The sequence below is a fragment of the Tursiops truncatus genome, chromosome 2 (genome assembly GCF_011762595.2).
Source record: "Tursiops truncatus isolate mTurTru1 chromosome 2, mTurTru1.mat.Y, whole genome shotgun sequence".
NCBI lineage: Eukaryota > Metazoa > Chordata > Mammalia > Artiodactyla > Delphinidae > Tursiops > Tursiops truncatus.
In genome coordinates, this window is record NC_047035.1 from 40,557,706 (window position 1) to 40,578,785 (window position 21,080).

General features: G+C 35.7%; 1 protein-coding gene across 8 annotated transcripts in view; it reads right to left on the reverse strand.

Annotated features, from left to right (window-relative positions):
• Positions 1-21,080, reverse strand: part of MNAT1 (MNAT1 component of CDK activating kinase) — a 219,102-nt gene that overhangs the window by 76,545 nt on the left and 121,477 nt on the right. The gene's annotated exons all lie outside the window — the stretch shown is intronic.

A 21,080-nucleotide genomic window follows, 5' to 3' on the forward strand; every position in this document is an offset into this window, starting at 1 on the left:
TCTCACTTGAAGCTATTCCTTCCCTTTCCCTATTGGCCAATAAAGTTCACTTATTATTTAAGGCAAAAAAAAAAAGATTAACCAACCATGTTCATTCTGCTTTCCCAAAGCATAGCCAGTTGTTTTCCAGACCCAACAATCACAATTCTTTTAACCAAAGGAGGATCTAATTCCTGACCCGTGCTTATTTCTATTGCTCTTATTTTTTTCAAATCTAAGTCTGTACATTCTTCTGAAATCAGTATGACCAAATATGATGGAGAATTTATTTTTATGACTAAATTGACAAGACTTGGTATTACAGAAACATGACACAGGATCCCATCCTCAGGGCCAACTCTTATCAGGCAACTGTACACCTAGCATATTGGACAGCCAGAGCAGATCATTTCTCATCATACCTGCTCCTTTATACAACAAAATTATTTTCTGTAATAATCATGAAATGAAAAATAATAATGCAGAAAAGATAAAAATTTTTTCTTCTATTGGATTTTGTACACATTATGCCACTAAAAATTTTTAAATAAAAATAAAATTCACACAACAAAAGAGGAAAAAGTAACAGACAAAAATACCCATTCATTGGGCTTCCCTGGTGGCGCAGTGGTTGAGAGTCCGCCTGCCGATGCAGGGGACCCGGGTTACTGCCCCAGTCTGGGAAGATCCCACATGCCGCGGAGCGGCTAGGCCCGTGAGCCATGGCCGCTGAGCCTGCACGTCCGGAGCCTGTGCTCCGCAACGGGAGAGGCCGCAACAGTGAGAGGCCTGCGTACCGCAAAAAAAAAAAAAAAAAAAAAAAAACCCATTAATTATACTAATTTAATTTTTGAAAACAGGAAAATATTTGTAAGTACATAAAAGATTGTCACATCATAGTTTCTGTTTTGAGTTTTACTTATGCAAATTTGTCAGTGAATTCATTAAAGTTGATCTTCCTCGTATATTCATGTTCAATAGGGAATAAAGCCAGATATTTCCATTTATCTTTGCTCATAATAAATTGAAGAATACTTTTTGTTAATTTTGAGTTTTTTTCTTTAAGCAACAGGTATCCAAATAGCTAGAAAATATCTTAATGATAATAAGTTTGATAGTCTTTTAAAATAGCCATTTCACAATAAATTCCAGAAATTGCAATAATGTTCATGTCTTTGCTTCTTTAGGACTTTTTTCTAGCAACTTTCAGGTGTCCCATAGTCGAAAAGCTTTAAACAAAAATAAATACTCCAAGAACTTAAGTTCTATTTCTTCATCTCTACAATCACTAGACTATCAGTTAACTCCAAATCTACCACTTAAACTCAGAAATATTTAATACCATGGGGGAACTGGAAAGAGAAATTTTGCCAGAAAGGAGTCAGAAGGATTCTAAAATCTGACAAACTTACTCTTGAGTGAGGCTAAATGTAGGTGGGTTCGTTAGCAGTGGCGGGGGGTGGTGATGTTCTGGGGCTGACTATAAAACTGGGAGTTCTCTGATTACACCTCTGTATACAACACAATATTATTCAGGAACAAAGAATAAAGATGTGCTCATTGGAAGCTTACTTATATACTATGAAATCAAAAGTAATAACAGCAATTGTTTAGAACTTGGACGAAAAGAAGATGTTTTCAGGAAGGAGTATTTGAAAACCAACATTGTTTAGAACTGCTAGTACGTGCTGATTAAAAAAAAAACAAACAAACCAGACTGACTTTTTATTGGTTTTATTATTTTTTTTAAATTCTCTACAGATAATGCAACCCTTATTGCCTGCATCTGGCTGGGATGGACCACTCCTACCACCCCACCCTTGCTACACCTCTGCTATCAGGGCACCAACTCAAAACTTACATAAGCTCCAACCCAAAAGCTTGTGAGTCACAATGCCCAACTCAGTCCTATTTTCCTCATGGGGGAAAAAAATGGAGGCTGAAAACTTGGCTCATACTTAGAGCAGAATAATTTTTTTAAGTTACAGGATTTTAAAAATATACAAATTTTAAAATGCACACATGAACTCAAAATTAGGTAAACAAAAGCTTTTCAACCAACTGCCCCTTGAAACAGTGAAATGGGCTTATTTCTATAGGATTTACCAATGACCTTTTTTTAAAATTAATTTTTATTGGAGTATAGTTGTTTTACAATGTTGTGTTAGTTTCTGCTGTACAGCAAAGTGAATCAGCTATATGTATACATATATCCCCACTTTTTTGGATTTCCTTCCCATTTAGGTCACCAAAGAGCACTGAGTAGAGTTCCCTGTGCTATACAACAGGTTCTCATTAGTTGTCTATTTTATATATAGTAGTGTATATATGTCAATCCCAATCTCCCAATTCATCTCACCCCCTCTTCCCCCTCCCACGGTATCCATATGTCCATTCTCTACGTCTGTGTCTCTATTTCTTAGAGCAGAATAACTTTGTTTTCATTTTTTTGAGAATAAAATAAGCAAAGTTGATATATAAACTCATTGCCTTTAAACATACTATCTGAAATTAAAACAATCTAAAAGTGTAATAAAAATAAAGCTCATTCAGGGGCTTCCCTGGTGGCGCAGTGGTTGAGAGTCCGCCTGCCGATGCAGGGGACGTGGGTTCGTGCCCCGGTCCGGGAAGATCCCACATGCCGCGGAGCAGCTGGGCCCGTGAGCCATGGCAGCTGAGCCTGCGCGTCCGGAGCCTGTGCTCCGCAACGGGAGAGGCCACAACAGTGAGAGGCCCGCGTACAGCAAAAAAAATAAAATAAAATAAAATAAAGAAAAAATAAAGCTCATTCAGATTTTGAAAGCTCTGTAAATGGAATGGCCTTGGCCATAAGGTACCGCAGAGAAAAAGTATCCTAAGAGACTAAAAATCTAGTCTTAGCTTTGCACTACCCAGAGATGTGACTCTGAGTACAGAAGCATTTCCTTCTTTGGCCTCTACAGTAGTGAACTCATGACAGCTCACTCTCCCATAAAAGAGAAGAGCTGCTAAGGATTTTTCCCAGTTCTTGCAGCCTCTTTAGAAACATATATTTTTTTTAATATTTGATAAATAACTGAACTTAAAGCAACTCACACAACTGTCTTGCCCCAGAGAACGCTTCCCCCTAGTCTCCCTTATCACATTTAAATGGCAATTTTGTACCTCAGATATAACCCTGGGAGCAACTTTTTAGTAACCCTGCACACGACATCCAATCCATCAAATATTCTCTATTTTATGCTATCAAAATTATATTCATATTTTGACCACTTTCTCAGCAACTACACTGTTACCATCTTAGTATAAGCCACTACCATCTTAACTAAGACAGTTGCAAGTTTTCTTGTTTTCTCTCCACCATCCATTCTCCTATAACAGACCTTTCTAAATGTAAGTCACATGACACACCTTTGTTCAAAATTCTATGACATCTTCTTCACAGTAAAATCCCAAGTCTTGACCATCATCTAAAAAAAAAACCTTACATGGTCTAACTGGGCCCAGCCTGCCTTCTTATATAAAAACCTGCTACCACTCTGATCTCATCTCCTGCTATTCCCCAATTCACGCTACTCCAGGCACTGGACTCCTTTCTCATCCTCATACACATGCCCATCTCAGGGCCACTGTACTTAAGAGTTCCTCTGCCTATCCCCATTATATCACATGATTAGCTTCTCTGCTTAATTCATGTCTGTTCAAATATCATCCTACAAAAGATTCCACCCCAACCTATGTAAAAATAGCGCTCTACACCAATCACTACATATCCCTTTATCCTGCGGTATTTGTCTTTTGAAGACAAATAACCGCAGGATAAAGTATTTTGATACTGCCATCTAACAAATTCATCAGTGTATTTATATTGTTCATTTCACCCCAATATAATGTAAGCTTCATGACAGTGGGTGCTTTCTCTGTTTTGCTCACTGTTGTTTTTTTAGTACCTAGAAGAGTAACTGACACACAGGAGGTGCTTCATAATCGAATGAGTGCTAATCAAATGAATAACAAAAGTAAAAAAAAACCTGCTGAATAATCAATTATTTTCTCAATTAACATGAGCTAAATACTATGAGGTTTCGTTTCCCAACAGAAACAATTACATATAGATATACAGAGTCAATTGAATTTTATAGCGATTTGGGAGGAACTGAGCAAATTCCAATAATAAACGGAACTTCCTTTTTTAGGGTCCTGCAGAAATCTGAATTAAAACTATATTTCATTGTCATAATTTATAGTTATAATTTTATTACTAAACTAAATAATTTAGTTTATTTAGTGCTGATTTTCTGAGATTAATTTTGGAGTATACATATTTTTTAATTAATACTATGATTGAATACTTTTAAAGTCCTTACTACAAACGACTATTCTGGAATCAACTGCATAATTACATTTCCTCAGTGACCCTGTAATCTCGTGAGCATTTACTCTAGACTAAACAGCCTCGTTCAGCTGCCCTCTGTCTGACGGTCGATGAAAGAAGCTTGTTTGACAACTGCTTCAAGCAGAAACATATTTTTTTCCATGACTGTAAAAAAAGATTTAAAACTTACCAGACTAGTGCCAGACTAGAAGATTAAGCAAAAGATTCATGATAGATGTGAGTTGATTTCTTTCTAATTCAAATGCCAGCAAAAACAGATACTAAAGACATTTTGCTGTCATAGCTATAAAAAAAGTTAATTTAGTAATACTTTCATAATTACAACAAAGTATATATCATATATTATATACACATACATATTGCAATTTTTGTGAGTTTTATACTTCTCCGTATTCTTTGATTTTCTGGTGTCCAGGAATTTTTCCAAAACTAATGTATAAACTTAAGTGTACAGGATTCAAAACAAACATAAAACAAAACAAACACCTTTTCTCCATTCTTAGACAATCCATGTATAATAAGTCAATAGGTAAAGACTTTGACCAAAAAATAGAAATTCTACAACATGATTTTAAAAAAATACTTCAACATAAAAGAAAAATCACTTAATCAACCAACATGATACTTAATGATGAAACACTTGAAGGATTCAACAACAACAAAAAACTGAGACACAAGAAACTGCAATTATCAAAACTGTATAACACCAAGTTAAGAAGTTCTAGCCAAATGCAATAAAATATGAAACTGAAATCAGAGACAGAGCATTTAAAAGTAAAAAATTGTTTTTTCAGGTGACTGGCTTCCAGATAAAATCCCAGATAGTCACCTTAAAAAACAAAATTATCAGTAAAACAGCTATATACAAAATGAAAATATATTTAACCAAGAACCAGTAAGAAAGCATAATGAAAACAATTTTATAACAGCATCATAAGTAAGATGTAACAAAAATTAATTTCCAAGAAATGTGTCAGATATATGAAAACTTAATAAATTTTAAAAGTCCACTCTTTCCGTATCAGTTTATAAGTTTAAAGCAATTCCAAATAAAATACCCAAAAAAGGGGTGTTTGGTTGTATCTAGTGGGTAATAGGGATGGCCGTGCCTTAGTTGTTAAGGTGTTTTGGTTCGCTTTGTTTGATTACTTGTTTCATAATATTCTATAATGAAAATTTTCAAACATACAGAAAACTTGAAAGAAGTGTAGGGTGCTTTGTTGCTTTGGCCAACAAAGTTTACTTGGAAGAACATATGTATAAAAATGCTAAGAACACTTTGAAAAAGATAAGTAGCAAAGGAAGACTTGCCCCACTCTGGTAGGCAGAATTCTGGGATGGCCCCCAAGATTCCCACCCCCTTGTGTGCAGCCCTGCATGATTTTGTCCCCATGGATATGATGGATTTCAATCCTTACATTATATCACAAGACGGATTTTGCAAACGTAATTTAGATCTCGAATTGGTTGATTATAAGTTAATAAAAAGGGAAATTATCTAAGTGGGCCAAACTTAAACAAGTAGGACCCCTTAAAAAAGGAAGAGATTTTCTCCTGTTAGCACTGAAGAAGATGGAAGCCACTGTGAGTTCTACACTGGCAAGAAACCTAATTCTACCAATAATATGAATGAGCTTGAAAGACAGCCCCCCAGACCTCGCTTACATGGACCCACAGCACCTGCTGACACTTTGATCACAGCCACATGCAATCTGCGTATACGATCCAAGTAACCCATGCCCAGACTCATAATCCACAGACACTGATAATAAATGAGATAAAATGGATGTTGTTTTAAGCCACTTAAATCTGTGGTAATTTGATACACAGCAATAGAAAATAAATATACAACTTAATACTAAAACATATCATGAATTTAAATGAATAATAATGTGATATGGTTAAAAAATGGAAACAAAGATTATTGGAAAAGAAAGGTCAGTGGACCAAAGCCCTAGTATGTTAATCTAAAACATGAATGGAAAAAAGAAGGACTACTGAATAAATTATTCTGGGCCAACTGATTTACTAGTTGAAAAAAACAGAGTAAAGATTCTTTTATAGCTCCTTACAAATAAATAAATTCCAGATGGATTAAGTGATTACATGTAAATATCAAAGCTACCTAAAAATTAGAATATAAATAAATATATATAAAGTTTTGTGTTGGTTTAGGACTTCTTAAGTAGAAGAGCAATGGAAAATTAGCTGGACGTCATTAATAAATTTTACTGCTCAAAGATTAAACCTACTTCACATAAAGCACACACACACACACTGGAATGTTACTCAACCATAAAAAAGAATGAAATCCTGCCATTTGCAACAACGTGGATGAACCTAGAGAGTATTATGCTTAGTGAAATAAGTCAGACAGAGAAAGACAAAAGCTGTTATTAACAGAGCTTTGGAATCTAAAAAATAAAACAAATGAATGTACATAACAAAACAGAAACAGACTCACAGATATAGAAAACAAACTAGTGGTTACGAATAGGGAGAGGGAAGAGGGAGGGGCAAGATAGGGGTATGGGATTAAGAGATGCAAGCTACTGTGTATAAAATAGAAAAGGAACAAGGATATACTGTACAGCAAAGGGAAACATAGCCATTATTTTGTAATAACCTTAAAGGGAATATAGTCTATAAAAATACTGAATCACTATGCTGTAACCTGAAACTAATATAATATTGTAAATCAACTACATTTCAATTAAAACAAAAATAGGCACAAAGTCAATCATGGCCATAAAAAGTCAAAAAAGAAAAACATAAGATATCAAACGTTAATAGTCTTACTATATGGCTGACATATAAATAAGGAAAAATGCTACTCCAATAGAAAGGGAATAAGGGGCATAAACAGACAATTCATGCATAGGGAGGAAAAGAGGGAAAGAAATTACTGAGGGGACTGTGCCACTATTATAAAGGTGCCTCCTAAGGAAATGGAACAGCACATGCAATGGCACAAAAATTTGTGAGACACCATGAGGTTCTTAAGAAACACCAAGTATGAGAGGACCAGGACATATGGCTACAAAGGCAGATAGGGGACAGATTATGTAGATAATGATGAGCCACTGAAGAATATTAATAATAGAGAGACATGCCCAGATTGATATATTAGAAAGTTTTCTCTGGCAAAAATGAGGAAGACTTAAGGAGGGAGACTAAGAGAGTGTTATAACAAAAAATTTTTTAGAATATGTTTCATACCTCATCTCAAATTCTTGACATATAAAGTTCCAATTTATCAATTTTTAAGAGCAAAAGAATGATCACAAAAAGTATCTCCAGGGTTGGTATAAACCTTCCAGACTTCAGAAAATACTACAAAGCTACAGTAATCAAAACAGCATGGTACTGGCACAAAACCAGACATATAGATCAATGGAACAGAATAGAGGGCCCAGAAATAAGCCCACACACCTATGGCCAATTAATCTGCAACAAAAATGTCAAGAATATACAATGGAGAAAAGACAGTCTCTTAAGTGAGTGGTGTTGGGAAACCTAGACAGCTAAATGTAAATCAATGAGATTATAACACTCCCTCAAACTATATACAAAAATAAACTCAAAATGGTTTAAAGACCTAAATGTAAGACATGACACCATAAAAATCCTAGAAGAGAACATAGACAAAACATTATTGACACAAATCATAGCACTATTTTCTTAGATCAGTCTCCCAAAGCAAAAGAAATAAGCAAAAATAAACAAATGGGATGTAATCAAACTTAAAAGCTTTTGCACAGTAAAGGAAACCATAAACAAAACAAAAGACAACCTACAGAATGGGAGAAAATATTTGCAAATGATGCAACTAACAAGGGGTTAATATCCAAAATATACAAACAGCTCACACAACTCATTATCAAAAAAACAAACAACCTAATCAAAAAATAGACAGAAGACCTAAAGAGACATTTCTCCAAAGACATATGGATGGCCAACAGTCACATGAAAAGATGCTCAACATTGCTAATTATTAGAGAAATGCAAATCAAAACCACAATGAGGTATCACCTCACACAGGCCAGAATGACTATCATCAGAAAAGTCTACAAATAATAAATGCTGGAGAGGGTGTGGAGAAAAGGGAACCCTCCTACACTGTTGGTTAGAATGTAAGTTGGTGCAGCCACCATGGAAAATAATATGGACGTTCCTTAAAAACCTAAAAATAGAGCTACCATATGATCCAGCAATCCCACTCCTAAGGATCTATCCACACACACAATGGAATATTACTCAGCCATAAAAAAGAATGAAATATTGCCATTTGCAGCAACATGGACGGACCTAGAGAATATCATGCTAAGGTGAAATAAGTCAGACAAAGACAAATATTATATGACATTACTTATATATGGAATCTAAAAAATAATACAAATGAATCCATAGACAAAACAGAAACAAACTCACAGACATAGGAAACACACTTATGGTTACCAAAGGGGAAAGAGGGGGGGAAGGATAAATTAGGAATATGGGATTAACAGGCACAAACTACTATACATAAAATGGATAAGCAACAAGGATTTACTCTACAGCACAGGGAATTATATTTGATATCTTATAATAACCTATAACGGAAAATAATCTGAAAAAAACTTATATATAACTGAATCACTTTGCTGTACACCTAAAACTAATGGAATGAAGGAAGGGAGGGAGGGAAAGAATCTCCAGGGTTACTGTGAAGGTGGATCTTCTATTTTAGGGGAACTATATCTTATCCTATTCCCTCAAGAATGAACATTTTAATTGTTTTGCCAATAACAGTAATGGATTCGTAACAGGTCAGTTACTTCTGTTCAGCAATTTGATTTTTATCAGTGTAGTCTACAGCCACACAAGAAAACAAAATTGATAGGTACTGATGAAGATCAAATAAGAAACCTTCTAATTATCATCAGGTTCTACTATTATTACAACCACAATTTTTTTCACAAGTGATTTCATAATAATAGCTAAATAATCTTATCAACTGGTTAGGAAGGACTCTAGATAGTAAACTATCACAGTTTAAGTCTGTTTTTTAAAGCTCTCATAGTTGATAGCACAGGACTTACATCAGTTATGTTAACAGAAGAGACAGAAATGAATGTGTGCACTTGGCTACGACACTCTACCACAAAGAAACATACAAAAATGTTCTACAGAAATGAAGATTAAAATTTTATTCTACAGAAATCTGGTAGCAAATGGTTTCATTTAAATTCACAAATAAGTAAAAGTGAAAAATATACATCTTAAAGATTATAGCTTATAACAGTTGTTCCTTATTTCTGGAATAGGTTCATGAATGAAAAGTTCATATTAAATAAATCACATATTTTTAAAACAGTAGTGATATTTGACTAAATAATTTGAAATTGATGAATAAAATTGATAATCCTTGTAATTTATATTAGTTAAGGGAAATACTTTTCTTTGGGTGGGAAGTAGTAAAATATTAACTAGAAAGCCAGTTGGTTATTAAAAAGACACTCTCACAGTGCCAATCAATGAGACTTTACTAAACTAACCACTAAAGCTGCAGTCTGGGGAATTTCAATTAGCAGTTAAGTTTTCCCAATGCTTGCTCCCACTGGCACAGAGTTAATAAAACATGTTTACGTATTTCCTTGAGCAAACCAGAAAAGTACTGCCAGTGCAATTCGAACTATAATTATATATTCATAATACCCTCCTGAATGAGAAATTCTCATTTATTCTTCATCTACTTCTAAAGTTTAACTAACTTTAGAAAAGATTCCAGTAAAAATCACCTAAAATCTCATGGCAATGTACTTCTGATTTTGTCCTTTATCTAAGTTATCCATGAGGACAAAAAAGTAGTTCTTTGGAGACACAATGCCTCCTAAGACCTTATGCCACATACTCCCAAAAATATATAATTAAAATTATTTTGAAAGTGCCTGCATTCATAGTTTTGCACCAACTAAAGTGAAGCTACAAAGTGTAGTATTAACTTCTTCATTTCATACAGATTTCAAAGCAAATATAAGAAAATGGAAATAAGGTAATGTATTCTCTATTTGCCTCTAGAGAAACTGAACTTGTTTCCTCTGTAGGATAAAATAACACAAAATGGAAAATTTGTTGTAACAGGAAAAGAAAAGAGAGAGGAGTAGAAGCTAGAGTTTTATGGGAAGGAGGAGAGCCCATTGTAGAAAGATTAACTGGGGCTTATTAGATGTAATCTTCTAACAAAAATATGGACAACCCTTAGAACAGATGTGTAACTACTATACCTTAAGTCAACTAAAGTTTATATTCCTGTACCTTAAGAGTAGCACCTTTGTAGATACCAAATTATTCTTTGAAAAGTCACTTCACAGAGTAACTTCTTCAGTTTCTTTCTATATGTTTCTGAAAATTAGATTATGTAAAAATACATTTTTAAATCTAAAATAATTTCTAAAAAGGAAGAAAGCAATATAGCTTCAAATAATAATTCCAGAAAAGAAAATGAACTAGCAAAGTAAGAAATCTATTTAGGATTTATTTTGGCAAATGTTTAAGTATGAAGTCATAACATGTCACCAAAGAGACCACCTGAGCTAATTCATCCTGGCTCCCAAAAAGAAACTGTCTGTGTAGAATTCAATCCCTTACAGAACTTCCCTTATGGCACAGTGGTTAAGACTCTGCACTCCCAATGCAGGGGGCCCAGGTTCAATCCCTGGTCAGGGAACTGGATCCCACATGCACGCCGCAACTAGGAGTTCACATGCCACAGCTGGGGAGCCCACCTACCGCAACTAAGACCCAGGCAACAAAATAAACAAATAAATAAAATATTATTTGAAAAAAAGAATTCAATCCCTTTCTTAAGATACAAGGCTGATGAGAAGGAAGGTGTGAGACACATTCTATTTTGGTAGATACTTCTACATCAAGAAGAAGTCAATGTTTCTTTAGCAATTCTGACATCACTATGGATGACCTAGAAATTCTTCCCCTACTTAGCCACAGAAGCTAAAAGAAACTTATAATCAAGGTCCATTGCTTGAAATACATACAAACTCATAATCAGAACAATTTGTCTTCTTAAATGTTGTGGATACAGAATATATTGTACAGTCTTTGTTGAGAGAGACAAAAGTATACTTCTAGAATTCTGGAACTAACTATATTTTAAATAGTCAATAATTAATGAAAGCCCCCCAACCACTAAAACTAAACAAAATAAAACCATGATCCAGCATCCTTTATTTAGGATCAAATAAGATTTTAGATATGAAAAACTTGGGAAAAGTACAAACACTATAGTTATACCTTATGTAAATTGTGCTTACCCTACATTTTTTTTTAATAAATTTACTTACTTATTTACTTATTTACTTATTTATTCATTTTTGGCTGCATTGGGTCTTCATTGCTGTGTGTGGGCCTTCTCTAGTTGCGGCGAGCGGGGGCTACTCTTCGTTGCAGTGCGCAGGCTTCTCATTGCAGTGGCTTCTCGTTGCGGAGCACGGGCTCTAGGTGCACGGGCTTCAGGAGTTGTGGCTCGCGGGCTCAGTAGCTGTGGCACACAGGCTCAGTAGTTGTGGCTTGCGGGCTCTAGAGCACAGGCTCAGTAGCTGTGGCACACAGACTTAGTTATTCCGCGGCATGTGGGATCTTCCGGACCAGGGCTCAAACCCATGTCTCCTGCACTGGCAGGTGGATTCTTAACCACTGTGCCACCAGGGAAGCCCTACCCTACATTTTAAAATTCAAACCACAATAGTAAAGACAGAAGTAAAACAAAAAGGGCTCCAAACAATCAAAAGTGTTGCCAAAGCTTATTCAATTTTAAAATTTTACTCAAAACAAGAAAAAAAGAAAACAGTCAATCAAGCTACTCTATTTTACAGAGACTTCTAACAGAGTTAGCTAAATATTAACATACAAATATACAGCAGCACCACCACCACAGCAGATTAAAAGAGGAAGATGAGGAGGATATTCCATTGAGTAGACCAAGTAAAAATCAGCAAAAATTGAATATGCACGAGGAAATGAACTATTAAAAAAACAGCCAAGACTCAGCTGCTGGGGTAGGGCAAAGGTTGGGTGCCACTAGAGGAGGAGTGAAAAACCTACTGCCACCCTCCCCAACCCTGTACTGACACAGAATAAAGCCTTCAATCACTGAGGAAAGGCAGGAAACCCACTCTTACCTAAACTAACATAATGATGCGAAGCAGAGGTTGAAAGAAGGGCAGGAAACTGTCTTATACCCAAGACTTCCCATCCCCACCATCACAAGGCAGAGCTCACCTGTGGGGTTGGGAGAGGATAGCAAACTCAACTGCATCCTGAAATAGGAGACAGAAGTTGTTTGCCTCTGGGGAAGAGAAAGGTACACTGAGAAAGCACCACTCTGAAGCTCTGGCACACAGACCTCCTGAAACAAAAATCAGAACAGGACAACTAAGAAACCCCCTTGCTCCTACCACAAGACTCATTCCAAGTAAAAAGCAAGAGGAGCCTATCGCTGAGGAGGGACACTGAGAGAGAGAACCCCTTTCTGGCTCAAGCTTGCAGAGTCTGCTGAAAGCTGAGGGTGGAGCAAGAAGACTAAGAAAAACCCTCCAGCACTCCAGGCCTCATACTAGGTACAAAGTGGCAACAGGTCCTGGCTGGAAGAATCTGAAGCCTGTGATAGAGCAACAACCACCAAACTGAGATCAAACTACAGACTTGATACTCAACTCCTTACACTAATGGCCTAACAGAAAAAGGGACATAAATATTGCTGGCCATAAATATTATTTATCTCAGTCTCTACTGTTCTGTTATACAATATTCAAAGAAAATTACAATAAACACAAGAAAGCAGGAAAAACAAATCTACTATTAAGGTATAAAATAGTCAATAGAATCAGACCCAGAGATGTTAGAACAATCAAAGAGGCACCTGAAAATAACATGATTACTAAGCTGAAGGATCTAGTGGAAAAAGTGGATAATATGTGAAAATTGACAGGGAATTTCAACAAAAAGATGGAAATTACAAAAAGGAGTGAAATGGAAATGCTAGAAATGACAACTGCAATATCAGAAAGAGTTCCTTTGATGAGCTTATCAGCAAAAGGGACATAGAAGAACAATAAGTGAACTGTAAGGAAAGGACAAGAAGAATCATCCAAACTTATGAAACACAAAACTCAAGATTGAAAAACACAAAATACAGCATCGAAGAACTGTAAAACAACATCAGAAGGTCTTACCTATGTGAAATCAGAGTCTCAGAATGAAAACATAGAGAAAATGGGGCAGAAGAAATCTGTGAAGAGATACTGCCTGAGTTATTTACAAAATAAAAACAAATTATAGTCCCAAGATTTCAGAGAAACTTTTAAAGCTCAGAGAAACTATATCTTCATATATAATGTCACATTATTATAGAAAATATATAGTAAAATCTTGCTTTTTTAATCCAATCTGGCAATTTCTGCCTATTATTTGGAGTATTTAGACCTGTTCTGTCAAACATGGTAGCCACTAACCATATGTGGTTATTTAAATTAAACTGAATAAAATTTAATATACAATTCTTCAGTTACACTAGGCATATTCAAATGCTCAGGAGAAGCATGCAACTGGTGGCTACTATACTGAACAGCACAGACATAGAATTCCCATTTCAGAAAGCTTTATTGGATAGTGCTTGTTTAGAACAATGTAATTACTGATATAGTTAACATTAAATCTACCACCATGCTATTTCTTTCCTAATTATACCATTTCTTCATTTTTTGCCTCCCTTTCCCTGCCCTCCTATTCACTAATGGAGTATTTTTAAGGATCTCATTATTTACTCTGTTACTTGCTTACTGTCTGTCCCTCTTTGTTTTACATTTTTAGTTGTTGCTCTAGGATTTATACTAAATATCTCCAAATACTATTATACCTCTTCATGCATAGTGTAGGAACAGTACAACAGCCAAGTTTTTCCCTCTTCCTATCCTTTGTACTAACAGTTGTACAGTTTATTTTTGTGTTCTTATTATTCATGGCCATTTCCATAACCTTTCAAATGTAATTTTTTAAACAAATTTATTTATTTTATTTCTTTATTTTTGGCTGTGTTGGGTCTTCGTTGCTGTGCGTGGGCTTTCTCTAGTTGTGGCAAGTGGGGGCTACTCTTCATTGCAGTGCACGGGCTTTCACTGCAGTGGCTTCTCTTGCTGTGGAGCAGCATGGGCTCTGGGCGCATGGGCTTCAGTAGTTGTGGCTCGCAGGCTCTAGAGCACAAACTCAGTAGTTGTGGTGCACAGACTTAGTTGCTCCATGGGATCTTCCCGGATCAGGGCTCGAACCCGTGTCCCCTGCATTGGCAGGTGGATTCTTAACCACTGTGCCACCAGGGAAGCCCTCAAATGTAATTTTAATGACAAAATTATTAGAAAAACCAACTGTAACAGAGGAGTACTTTCAACACTCTGTCCTCACTAATATTAAAAGTAGATTGCAAGAAAATTTATTTGAAAGATACAGAATTCTGGCCCCTGCTAACCCAGTAAGAAATAAGAAATCAATGTCTATATCACTTATACCTTTTTACATAAAACCCAATATTGTCTGTCTTTTCAAGCTTCAATTTTAACATCCAGGCCAATTATTTGATATATTTGTTATCTAAAACTCAAAAGGGGTTTTAGGTTTTTTTTCACTTCCCCACGGCTTCATGCTTGGAGGCTCCAGGACTTTTAAGAGAATACAAAACTAAAGAAAATCTTAAGATCTACCAAAGAGCAGATAAATGAATTATCTATAATTTTCACAGTATTTTGAACCTGGAGTCTCCACATTCATATGTAAAATACTACACTTTATGTTCAAGATTGCAGTTTGGGTTTTGAAGATGCCTGTAGCGTTTATTATCTGTTTCACCTACCTTATTTTTTCTATTGGGGCCTTTTTTTAAATTACTTTTTTATTACTTGGTTTCACCGTATCCATTACTTTCTTTTCACATTGTATTTTTTTTTAGTCTTTTTAAAAAAATTTTTAAATTTTATTTTATTTATTTTTTTATACAGCAGGTTCTTCTTAGTCATCAATTTTATACACATGTCAATCCCAATCACCCAATTCAGCACACCATCATCCCACCCCACTGTGGCTTTCCCCCTTGTTGTGCATACGTATGTTTTCTACATCTGTGTCTCAACTTCTGCCCTGCAGACCAGTTCATCTGTACCATTTTTCTAGATTCCACATACATGTGTTAATATACGATATTTGTTTTTCTCTTTCTGACTTACTTCACTCCGTATGACAGTCTCTAGATCCATCAACGGCTCAACAAATGACTCAATTTCGGTCCTTTTATGGCTGAGTCATATTCCATAGTATATATGTAACACAACTTCTTTATCCATTCGTCTGTCGATGTTGCCTCCATGACCTAGCTATTGTAAATAGTGCTGCAATGAATATTGGGGTGCATGTGTCTTCTTGAATTATGGTTTTCTCTGGATATATGCCCAGTAGTGGGATTGCTGGATCATGAGGTAATTCTATTTTTAGTTTTTTAAGGAACCTCCATACTGTTCTCCATAGTGGAGAACAATTTACATTCACACCAACAGTGCAAGAGGGTTCCCTTTCTCCACACCCTCTCCAGCATTTGTTGTTTGTAGATTTTCTGATGATGCCCATTCTAACTGGTGTGAGGTGATACCTCATTGTACTTTTGATTTGCATTTCTCTAACAATTAGTGATGTTGAGCAGCTATTCATGTGCTTCTTGGCCATCTGTATGTCTTCTTTGGAGAAATGTCTATTTAGGTCTTCTGCCCATTTTTGGATTGGGTTGTTTCTTTCTTTAATATTGAGCTACATGAGCTGTTTATATATTTTGGAGATTAATCCTTTCTCTGTTGATTCATTTGCAAATATTTTCTCCCATTCTGAGGGTTGTCTTTTCGTCTTGTTTATGGTTTCCTTTGCTGTGCAAAAGCTTTGAAGTTTCATTAGGTCCCATTTGTTTATTTTTGTTTTTATTTCCATTACTCTAGGAGATGGATCAAAAAAGATCTTGCTGTGATTTATGTCAAAGAGTGCTCTTCCTATGTTTTCCTCTAAGAGTTTTATAGTGTCCGGTCATATATTTAGATCTCGAATCCATTTTGAGTTCATTTTTGTGTATGGTGTTAGGGAGTGTTCTAATTTCATTCTTTTACATGGAGCTGTCCAGTTTTCCCAGCACCACTTACTGAAGAGACTGTCTTTTCTCCATTGTATATCCTTGCCTCCTTTGTCATAGATTAGTTGATCATAGATGCGTGGGTTGATCTCTGGGCTTTCTAACTTGTTCCATTGATCTGTGTTTCTGTTTTTGTGCCAGTACCATATTGTCTTGATTACTGTAGCTTTGTAGTATAGTCTGAAGTCAGGGAGTCTCATTCCTCCAGCTCCATTTTTTTCCCTCAACACTGCTTTAGCTATTCGGGGTCTTTTGTGTCTCCATACGAATGTTAAGATTTTTTTGTTCTAGTTCCATTAAAAAATGCCATGCGTAATTTGATAGGGATTGCATTGAATCTGTAGATTGCTTTGGGTAGTATAGTCATTTTCACAATATTGATTCTTCCAATCCAAGAACATGGTATATCTCTCCATCTGTTGGTATCATCTTTAATTTCTTTCAGCAGTGTCTTATAGTTTTCTGCATACAGGTCTTTTGTCTCCCTAGGTAGGTTTATTCCTAGGTATTCTATTATTTTTGTTGCAATGGTAAATGGGAGTGTTTCCTTAATTTCTCTTTCAGATTTTTCATTATTAGTGTAGAGGAATGCAAGAGATTTCTGTGCATTAATTTTGTATCCTGCAACTTTACCAAATTCATTGATTAGCTCTAGTAGTTTTCTGGTGGCATCTTTAGGATTCCCTATGCATAGTGTCATGTCATCTGCAAACAGTGACAGTTTTACTTCTTTTCCAATTTGTATTCCTTTAATTTCTTTTTCCTCTCTGATTGCTGTGGCTAGGACTTCCAAAATTATGTTGAATAACAGTGAAGAGAGTGGACATCCTTGTCTTGTTCCTGATCTTAGAGGAAATGCTTTCAGTTTTTCACCATTGAGAATGATGTTTGCTGTGGGCTTGTCGTATATGGCCTCTATGATGTTGAGGTAGGTTCCCTATACGCCCACTTTCTGAAGAGTTTTTATCATAAAGCGGTGTTGAATTTTGTCAAAAGCTTTTTCTGCATCTATTGAGATGATTATATGGTTTTTATTCTTCAATTTGTTAATATGGCGTATCACATTGATTGATTTGCGTATATTGAAGAATCTTTGCATCCCTGGGATAAATCCCACTTGATCATGGTATATGATCCTTTTAATGTGTTGTTGGATTCTGTTTGCTAGTATTTTGTTGAGGATTGTTGCATCTATATTCATAAGTGACACTGGTTTGTAATTTTCTTTTTTTGTAGTATCTTTGTCTGGTTTTGGTATCATGGTGACGGTGGCCTCATAGAATGACTTTGGGAGTATTCCTTCCTCTGCAGTTTTTGGAAGAGTTTGAGAGGACAGGTGTTAGCTCTTCTCTAAATGTTTGATAGAATTCACCTTTGAAGCCATCTGGTCCTGGACTTCTGTTTGTTGGAAAATTTTTCATCAGTTTCAATTTCATTACTTGTGATTGGTCTGTTCATATTTTCTATTTCTTCCTGGCTCAGTCTTGGAAGGTTATTCCTTTCTAAGAATTTGTCCATTTCTTCCAGGTTGTCCATTTTGTTGGCATAGAGTTGCTTGTAATAGTCTCTTAGGATGCTTTGTATTTCTGCGGTGTCTGTTGTAACTTCTCCTTTTTCATTTCTAATTTTATTGAATTGAGTCCTCTCTCTCTTTTTCTTGATGAGTCTGGCTAATGGTTTATCAATTTTGTTTATCTTCTCAAAGAACAAGCTTTTAGTTTTATTGATCATTGGTATTGTTTGTTTCTATTTCATTTACTTCTGCTCTGATCTTTATGATTTCTTTCCTTCTGCTAACTTTGGGTTTTGTTTTTTTTCTTTCTCTAGTTCCTTTAGGTATAAGGTTAGATTGTTTCAGATTTTTCTTGTTTCTTGAGGTAGGCTTGTATAGCTATAAGCTTCCCTCTTAGAACTGCTTTTGCTGCATCCCATAGGTTTTGGATCGTCATGTTTTTATTGTCATTTGTCTCTAGGTATTTTTTGAATTCCTCTTTGATTTCTTCAGTGATCAGTTGGTTATTTAGTAATGTATTGTTCAGCCTCCATGTGTTTGTGTTTTTTACATTTTTTCCCTGTAATTCATTTCTAATCTCATAGCGTTGTGGTCAGAAAAGATGCTTGATATGATTTCAATTTCCTCAAATTTACTGAGGCTTGATTTGTGACCCAAGATGTGATCTCTCCTGGAGAATGTTCTGTGTGCATTTGAGAAGAAACTGTAATCTGCTGGTTTTCGATGGTTTTCGATAAATATCAATTAAATCTATATGGTCTATTGTGTCATTTAAAGTTTCTGTTTCCTTATTTATTTTTATTTTGGATGATCTGTCCATTGGTGTAAGTGAGGTGTTAAAGTCTCTCACTATTATTGTGTTACTGTCGATTTCCTCTTTTATAGCTGTTAGCAGTTGCCTTATGTATTGAGGTGCTCCTATGTTGGGTGCATATATATTTATAATTGTTATATCTTCTTCTTGGGTTGATCCCTTGATCATTATGTAGTGTCCTTCCTTGTCTTTTGTAACATTCTTTATTTTAAAGTCTATTATATCTGATATGAGTATTGCTACTCCAGCTTTCTTTTGATTTCCATTTGCATGGAATATCTTTTTCCATCCTTTCACTTTCAGTCTGTATGTGTCCCTAGGTCTGAAGTGGGTCTCTTGTAGACAGCATATATATATATGGGTCTTGTTTTTCTATCCATTCAGCAAGCCTGTGTCTTTTGGCTGGAGCATTTAATCCATTCAGCTTTAAGGTAATTATCGATATGTATGTTCCTATGACCATTTTCTTAATTGTTTTGGGTTTGTTTTTGTAGGTCCTTTTTTTCTCTTGTGTTTCCCACTTAGGGAAGTTCCTTTAGAATTTGTTGTAGAGTTGGTTTGGTGGTGCTGAATTCTCTTAGCTTTTGCTTGTCTGTAAAGCTTTTGATTTCTCCATCGAATCTGAATGAGATCCTTGCCGGGTTGAGTAATCTTGGTTGTAGGTTCTTCCCTTTCATCACTTTAAGTATATCATGTCACTGCCTTCTGGCTTGTGGAGTTTCTGCTGAGAAATCAGCTGTTAACCTTATGGGAGTTCCCTTGTATGTTATTTGTCATTTTTCCCTTGCTGCTTTCAATAATTTTTCTTTGTCTTTAATTTTTGCCAATTTGATTACTATGTGTCTCGGCGTGTTTCTCCTTGGATTTATCCTGTATGGGACTCGCTGCACTTCCTGGACTTGGGTGGCTATTTCCTTTCCCATGTTAGGGAAGTTTTCGACTATAATCTCTTCAAATATTTTCTCGGGTCCTTTCTCTCTCTCTTCTCCTTCTGGGACCCCTATAATGTGAATGTTGGTGCGTTTAATGTTGTCCCGGAGGTCTCTTAGGCTGTCTTCATTTCTTTTCATTCTTTTTTCTCTATTCTGTTCCGCAGCAGTGAATTCCACCATTCTGTCTTCCAGGTCACTTATCCATTCTTCTGCCTCAGTTATTCTGCTTTGATTCATTCTAGTGTAGTTTTCATTTCAGTTATTGTATTGTTCATCTCTGTTTGTTTGTTCTTTAATTATTCTAGGTCTTTGTTAAACATTTCTTGCATCTTCTTGATCTTTGCCTCCATTCTTTTTCCGAGGTCCTTGATCATCTTCACTATCATTATTCTGACTTCTTTTTCTGGAAGGTTGCCTATCCCCACTTCATTTAGTTGTTTCTGGGGTTTTATCTTGTTCCTTCATCTGGTACATAGCCCTCTGCCTTTTCATCTTGTCTATCTTTCTGTGAATGTGGTTTTTGTTCCACAGGCTGCAGGATTGTAGTTCTTCTTGCTTCTGCTGTCTGCCCTCTGGTGGATGAGGCTATCTAATAGGCTTGTGTAAGTTTCCTGATCCACATTATACTCTTTGTGCTATTTTATTTTGTTAAGAAACAACTGTTTCTAGATTATCTTTTCATTCAGTAGTTTAGATTGAGACACCAGATCACGATATGATTTACTCCATCCAACAAAGTTTATATCTATACTTTCCATAAGTACACAAATACCCATTTGTTCCCCTAAGACAGAATGTGATCATCTCCATCACTCACAAAAGCCATAATCCCAAGTTCATTTCCAAAATGGATGCATATATTACAGGTTTTGAGCCACTGGGCCAGCTCTACATCATACCCTCTGACAAAATATATTTTGTAGCTCATTTCTCATAAATATAATTTCACTATACAGAACAGACATTGAGTAAATCTACTCTTTTTCATGGCAAGGAGTTCAACTCTATTTTCACTGGCTTACTGCTGACTAAATTAAGCCCCTATTTCTAAAAAAAATACACAGTGAGCCGAAAATGAACAGCTACTTCAGTATGGCTGGCTGCCAATGACATCCTTAAAAGGGAACTAATACAATCCAGTCTCAATCTCAAAAGATCTAATAGGACCATAGGAAAAATAACAGATTAACTTAGTATTAAGCACCATTCATTTCTTACAAAAGAGTAAAGTTCTGTAAACTCAAAATCTA